Raw genomic sequence first — 8,381 nt, forward strand, 5'->3', positions numbered from 1 at the left:
ATAGAGCAGGAAAAAAAAAAAAAAGCACTGCCGACGCTGTGACGTAGTCTGATGATAAAAGACTGGACACAAGATTATTATCAGTTCATTTGTTACTTTCATCGGTCACACTATATCTCTATTAAGCATCGATAATATAAGTGCAACAACAGTCAGCGTCTTATCATTGTCAACTATAAGATAACTGTGTGTATAAAAGGCCTAATATGGGGAAACATTACATGAGGGATTGTACAACAGGAAAAGTTAGATCAGAATGCGTGAACACAAATGTTGAGAAAAGGCTGTCTTAAAAATCCAACGAGGAGGAGAACTGCAGTCGCTGGGAGTGCACTGCAGAGTGAGAGGGAGCCGTCACTCTCTCTGTGGGGAGGTGAGGTGACATGAATGGCAGCGCTGTGCTCATGTGGCTTCCCACAGCTCTCCAGCTGACTGGCCAACAGAGGGCGCAACAGAGCAAAGAAGCTCCATGACTAAGATGAAGAAATCATGACTAAGGTGAAGCGTCTCTCAACGTGGTTCGTTTAGGATATCCAGTTAGGATGTGGAATGGTATTTCGTGGTGTTACAAAGTAGAATATAGATGGTAAAAGCAAAATGAATTTACAATTTATTCCTTTGTGCAGCATAGCGAAATAAGGTGTGAGAATTCATTTGCAAAATGCTCTTTAGTGGGTTAATGTTGGAAGAATGGAGGTGCGACCCGGAGAAAGGTGAAATGATAATGAAACAAATAATGTAGAGATTGAACTTATAAATACAGTGACAGATGTGCTTCCATTTGTGAGGAAATGTCAGGAATGTCTGAATTTGGAGACTGGAATGCGCTGCTGCAAAGACTAACAAGCTATTTGTTATTATAATCATAAAGACGTTTCATTGCTCAGGTTCAAGTAAAATTAGAATTAACAAAACCATTGACTGTCTTCATATTTGAATTTTTTTTTCTCCATATGTGTATATAAGATACATTTTTTCTTCCTTTGCTAGCTGGGAAAAATTGAATTTATAATCTCCAGTGAAGGGAAGTACAAAGAATGATTAGATTGATTATTAGACATCAGTCAGGATCACAATTTTCATGCAAAAATTCAAACTGAACTTCATAAATGCAAACCATTGAATGCGTCTCGATGGACTGTGGAGTGTGAAACAGACCCACAGCAGCAGCAGCAGATGCTACGGGTTGCTGAGCCCTCAACTGGGGAACTGAAGTGAATCCTCTGCAGCTCAATCAATCAAGATCAAATCTAATTTGCAGTGAAAACACACAACTGTGAGAGTGTGAGAGTGTCAGTTGTGAGCCAGCTCCTTCTCAGAAGGTGTGTTTGTTGACTAAAGTAAAGCATTGTGAGATACACACACACATTCTAGACCAGGGGTGGGACAACTTTTTGACTGGTGGGGCCACAATGGGTTCTACAATGTTACAGAGGGGCCGGAGTAAGAGAAGATGGATGGAGTGTTTTGGTGACCCACCTCATAAGAGGAAAAAATGTAGTTTGCAGTTTCGTAGTTTGCCTCTGCCTGGCCTAGAACCACCACCAGAACCACCACAAACCACCCAAAACCACTCTAGAACCACATAAAACCGCCCCAGGACTACCCAAAACCACATAGAACCACCACCAGAACCACCGCAAACCACCCAAAACCACCCTAGAACCACATAAAACCACCCCAGGACTACCCAAAACCACCTAGGGCCACCACAGAATCAACCAGAATCACCCTAGAAACACTCCCAGGCTGTCTAGACCAGGAGTGGGCAAACTTTTTGACTGGTGGGCAGCAGTGGGTTCTAAAACGTGACAGAGGGGCCGGGGCAGGAGCAGATGGAGAGTTTTGGTGACCCACCTCATCGGAGGAAAAAATATATCATGAGATATGTAGAAAACATGTTTAATGTCAATTGAAAATGAACCAAACCGGAGTTTCAACAAAATCAGTCTCTTTGAAGCCCCACAGTATCTACGTAGCTCCTTATTGAAATGACTCTTAAAAAGACTGTAAAAATGGAGGAAATGCCACTATTTTATGACTGGCTGACAATTAATGTCATTTCTTCAAGTTTAGTAGTTTGCATGTGCCTGTTCTTGACCCATCTCCCATGACCTCTGAACTGTGTGTCTGTGAAGGTTCTCAGTAATCCAGGTCATCTTAAGGTAGAATGGTTAAGTTAGGACAACTGGACTTGTTCTCGTGATCTTGAAATGTGCGCGTGCGTGCGTGTGTGTGTGTGTGCAGGGGGGGGTTATGGGAGAAAACGTCAAAGTCACGACACATTACCTCAACGACCTGGCCCTCTTCCCATGGAGCGGTGAGCTGGCACACACACACACACACACACACACACACACACACGGCACAAAGGCATTGTGGGAAAGCACAGGTTTTATATTGGCCCAGCTTTTATACTCTGGTGCCATCACCCCGGTAACACCACTCACTCAGCCTGCTAACATTTGCTCTCAGATAACACACACACACACACACACACACACACACACACACACACACACACACACACACACAGCCTCTGCAAGAGTTATGATAGTTGTGACAAGTTTCTTCCTCTTTCTCGATCTTGGGATGATGTTGCCAGGGAGGCGATGCTGAAAGCAGTGCACAGGTCAACTGAATAGTCAGGGAGAGCATTGATACCGGTGTACACCAGTTAAATAAAGTAACCAAAAAATTTCGGTGTCACCACTTTCAAAAATATTTAAAGGTTGGGTTACTTTAATGCGGTGTCCATCGTGGAAAGTGAGGCTGTCAAAGCTTCATCTTTGGGATATTTTTTTCAGCACCTTTCAGTCCCAGAAAGCAGGAGACTTCTGGTGATCACAGTTCTTTATTGTCCGTTCTCTGTTTTATTTCTATATTTTTATTGCCATCAATTGAAAACTTATTTAAAGGCTCCATGAGTAACTTGTGAAGACACATAAACATAAACAAGCGCATGCTACATGGACAGCAAACACAGACTAACACACTCTACATGGACGGCGGCTGTACCACCACACCACTCAACATTTGGGCCTATCTAGATTCTAGAATGTTTTGAGGTTCATGATACATAAACATCCACTTATATACATATTTTAATTATTCATTGTTATATATCTGTATCTACTGTTTATTGTAGGAGCTTTAACCCTGCAACTCACTCTGGCCTGTCTGCCACTCTGGCTACTTCTGTCTCTCTCTCTCTCTGTCTCTCTCTCTCTCTACAATTTTTGTATTTCCTTCTCACCCCAACAGGTCATAGGCAGATGACGGCCCTCTGGAGTCTGGATCTGCTCTAGGTTTCTCCCCACAGGGGAGTTTTTCCTGGCCGCTGTCGCACTTTGCTCGCTCTGGGGGCCCAGTTGGTTCCTTTTTCTTTGTCTGTCTTTAAAAAAAAAAAAAAAAAAAAAAAACTCAGGTCACTAGTGAGCGAACGGTGTCCACTCTTCCTCGTACTGACACAGACAAGGACAAAGTCGTACAAAGTGGAGGGAGAGAAAAAAGTGCATATCTGCCTTTGACCACGAGCTGGATCAATATTGACCCCAGATATCATTGATAACATCACGCTCGCTTTCTCTCTGAAGACACAAGTCCTCTCTTCAGCGTCATCAGCTGCCCTTCTCTTCTCTCTTCCAGTTCCTCCTGGAACTCAGATGTTGGTGAAGTGAAGCAGTGCCGGACCTTCAGGTTCTGTCTGAAACTGCTGCTGTAGCTCCAACAGCAAGAGGCAAACTCTGCTGGGCTTTTCTCCTTGTCCCTTTTTTTTCTTTCTTCTTGTGTGCCGCATCTATAATGTAGTTACTGATTAGCCGGGGTCATTGCGTCCTCTGACCCCCCCCACCTTACCCTCCGCCCAAGCCATAACACATAGGTCAGAGGTCAAACACCCTTTGCCCTACCCCCTCGCATTGTTAAGTTCCCTCCTCATCCTCCTTTTCATTTCATCCATTTGTCCCTCTGACCTGCAGGAACCTCACTCTCACTCTCACTCTCACTGTAAGACTGTGTGGAGAAATGTTAGCTTAAGAAAATGAAACCAAGAAGGATGTAAGGAGGAGAAAGATGATGTTGAAGGTGTATGTGTGAGTGCGTGCGTGCACCCTTGTGTGTGTGTGTGTGTGTGTGTGTGTGTGTGTATTATACACGTCCCATGTGTGTGTTAGGTGTCACGAGGGTTGTCTGGGGTTAGGCCAGTAAATGAACAGCTGAGAGCAGTGATTTAGTCTGTATAAAAGCAGCCCAACTGTCATAACAAAGACACTTTGACAGCAGGCCAAGCGGAGACAAAGAGGAGTCACCAGCCCCCAGTAGGCCTCCAAAGACCCCTCTGGACACACACACACGCACACACACGCACACACACACACACACACACACATAGGCACACACACACACAGGATGAGGAGTCAACAACAGGCGACTGGGAGCCTTGCTGAGGTCCAAGGGACCAGAGTGAGCTTGACAGAGAGGACCCGGGAGGCGTCTAGCACAAAGCCTGGCAGGCGTCACAGAGTGGAACCACAATCAGGGTCTCTGGCCTCCTTCCTAGTAGCACCCTCACTCAATGTACAGAACCCACGTTCTTCTTATCTAGAAGAGATCTTCTCTCATCGCTTCCAGATGAGAGAAGATCTCTTATCCCTCTGTTCAACTTCTTTCTTTTCTTTTCAAATCCTGAAGTTGTCCATCTTATCAAATCAATCCAGTCTCTCATGAACAGAAACTCAGCCCACACACACAATCACAATGGTTCCCTCCCTGAAAAGTGGTATTAACCTTTTTGAAACAGTTTTTTTCCTTTTCTTTGACTCCTCCTAACTTTTTCTCTCGGTCAGCTGGTGTCCTGCTGGTCTTGTCCAGTGTCAGTCAAAGTGTTGTGGCCCCTCCATCCTATTAGGCTCCTATTAATCAGCCTTTTCTTTCCAGTCGAGCAGCGTGGTGAGAGGAGCTATTGAGCCCTCGGCAACCCCCCCTCCCCCATGCTTTCTCCCCTTCTGTCCCCTTCCACCTGCTGTGGCTTTGTCTGCTGTGGATTTGGAGGAGATCTTAGGCTTCCAAGGGAAAAAAATAATAATAAAAAAAAAAAGCCCGCTGGCACACACTTAAGATGACATCACGGCGGGGTGCGTGTGTGTGTGTGTGTGTGTGTGTGTGGGGTGGGGGTGGGGGGGTAATGGCGATCCTGTGTGTCTGTTTGGACGTGCCACTGGAGCGAGGATGTTTCTCACCTCCAGTCACGCTGGTCAGATTGTTCTGTGTTGTGATTGCAGACAGGGCGAGGTTGGCCAGTTTGATAGACTTCAGAGTGACATTCTCCCATACAGCATAGTGGAAATGTCTCCACTCATACGTCTCTGATAGAGAAAAAAATCCATACACTGCGGGGGGACGAAGGGGGTTTGGTCTGTAGTGATGAGTCCTCGAAGAACCACGTCACAAGGTGATTAACATCCAAGAAGGAAGTCTGGAGAAAACCTCAAATCAGAAAATGTGATATCATTTTTAAAAAATCCAGTAGAAGGGTTAAGTTGGGGCAACTGGACTTGTTCAGTGAAGAAGCTTCAGCGAAAGACCCATTGTTTTTCAAATGTTTATTAATATTATTATTATTATTGTTATTATTATTACTTATCCTGCGTGTCTTTTGACCAAATTTTAAGCCCTATAACCTTTTAAAATTAAATAGCACCACCTACAAGCAAAAAACCAATACTCAAACTAGAATAATTCTCACGGCCAGTATGAACGTCGTAGAGACATGGGACTAAAACCCAAGCGTGCGTGTAATCCTCACCTACATTTCAATCTCTCAGGCCGAGTCTTCTTCGACAGAAAAGGCACAAATTGAGATTTTTTGCAGGTATGTGCAAAATGATGGAAAAAAATTCACCAATTTTTAAACATTCTCTCCTCCAAAATTGCAAATGTTGAGGGTGTGAAAATTTAGGATAAAACTGTAAGACTGTGAAGATCAAATATTGTGGAGCAAATGAGTGAGATCCCATTCAATTTTTTTTTAATGAAGTAGGGATTGCTCGGTCTTTCGTTGCCACTTATGATAACACCGTGGTTCTGATTTCTTAAACAAATACATTTTCAGTATGCTCAGAATGCCAATGGTACAGATTCCTACAGTTTCCATTTTATGACCTAAAATCGCAGTACACGCAAAATCCCACTAAATTAGGCTATTATCTTAAAACTAAAATGCCTCTAGCGCCCTCTAGGAACGTACACACATGGGACAAGAACCCATGTATCCGTGTCATCCAGCCCTACATGGAATACGCTCTAATTTTTTCATTTCGACAAACAGGAAGTGAGCTATTTTCACTTGTTTGAACACTCGTCAAAATCAACATTTTTAAAAACTCCAGTATATATTTGACAAACTAAAAATGGTCCAAATCTCATGAAATTTGACACACACGTGAACACTGGTCCTGACATTCTGATTATAAAACATCGACCCGATCAGACCATCGGCACCACCTACAAAGCAAAAAATAGCCATCGACTGGTCTCTACTCTCTCTAAGATCAAAGTACAGGCTGAAGCTGCAGACATCAGTGAAGTGGAGGCGGAGAGAGAGAGGAACACACACATACACCCTGGCTTAAATACACAAAAAAGAAAAAAAAATACATTGTTTTGTTGAAGGTGGTACAACCATCATTCAAGAACCCACGTGATTGTCTAATCAAGGCATGTAATTTACACTTTACAACAGCTTTTACCAGAAACCAACAGAAAGTGCAAATTCTGCATCATTTGCTTACACATATGATAAAATGCATATGATTATGACCTCTTCCAGTTCACATTTCACCTTCTAAACGTGCTTCAAAACTCACCAAATTTGACACACAGGTCCAGACCGGTGAAACACTTCACAGATATGAGGAATGAGCCTGCTTGTCTCTGCAGTGCCTCTGAATCAGACAGTCACGCCGCAGAAAGCTTATTATGGGGATTCTTGGCGACGATGGCAGTGACATCGAGGAAAGCGGTCCACAGGGTTGACTCGGGGTCAGCAGGCGTCTGAAGGGGTCGGTAGGCATCGGGGTGTGGGGGGCGTCAGGAGGGGATGGCAGGCATCTCTAGGGATTGGCAGGATTCTGAAGTGGTGAGTAGGCATCGCGAGGGGTCGGCAGGTGTCAGTGGGTATGAGTGAGGCGGTCCTGACCAGGGCTTAGCCCCATCAACGCTGCTTGCAGCTTTAATTCCTACTGACCTTCTCCGAAGACACAGAGCTGTTAAATACGTGTTTCAACAGTTAGAAAAACAACATTTTTATGAACTGCAAAACAATGCAGCAAAAATGCTTACTTGCTAAATGTTACTTTAAGGCTACTGCCACCATCTTTGAAGTCACCATTATACCAGCTTGATATTCACCATGCTCATCTGTGTTTGTAGTTGTTTACTGCAAGAAACAGACAACCTGCCAGCGAGACAGCGGGGGGCCACAGCATAAAGAAAAACCCCTTTGACACAATGCTGGTGAAATGTGTAAAGAGGATAAGTTTAAAGAAGAAAAGAAGGATTTTGATTCAGAAAATTAGAAGAAAAAGCTGAACCACAATACAAGATAAGACAAAACAAACCCTTTTGCAAAGCTCCCTGGAGATGTGAACAGCAGCAGTGGAGGAGCTTTGGGACCTGCTAGACTCTCAGCAATGTGGCTATGCTGACTCATAAGTTATTTTCAGTTTGGTTCCTTACATGCAGTGGCTGTGACTTCCTCTTGATTTTAGTGACAGAAGCCGCAAATATGTGTGCGCTTATTCAGCCTTACTGAACAGAGTGTAGCTCTCTCTCTCTCTCTCTCTTTCTCTCTCTCTCTCTCCCTCTCTGGGAGAAACTGGTTTCTATTTTCATTTCCACCTTTATGTGTTTGCACAAACCCCCCCCCAAAATACGTTGATGTCATAAGATCCATCTTACTTGTGAGGGAGTTGGTGTCTGAGAGGCTGTGTTTTGGGACCTTATCACAGCCATTTCTGCACCCAAACAGGAAATCTAAATAACTACGCTTTAGCTGTGCGGGCATTAGCTGCGGTGGTGGTGGTGGTGTGAAAACAACAACAACAGCCCATTGGCTGCAGCCTTGTGGGACTCTGTCTCTCACACTGCGGGTTTCTCTTCCTGGTCCAGCCCAGCGTCATATTTTTTTTGCCCACATATAAACACACACATTCAAAAGCCACATTTAATTTGATCTGCTAGGGTTTTCTGAGACCGCAGTACCACGTCACCTCTCACTGTCACGGCCACTCAGTCATCAGGGACCTTCTACCGCAAGTTTGCTCTTCTTTGTAGGAGTGTGTGTACGTGCACGCTTGTTTCAGTTATGCACGGGTACATTA

The sequence above is a fragment of the Nelusetta ayraudi genome, unplaced genomic scaffold, assembly GCF_046127955.1.
Source record: "Nelusetta ayraudi isolate G7.1 ecotype Tasmania unplaced genomic scaffold, CSIRO-AGI_Nayr_v1 ptg000017l, whole genome shotgun sequence".
Taxonomy (NCBI): domain Eukaryota; kingdom Metazoa; phylum Chordata; class Actinopteri; order Tetraodontiformes; family Monacanthidae; genus Nelusetta; species Nelusetta ayraudi.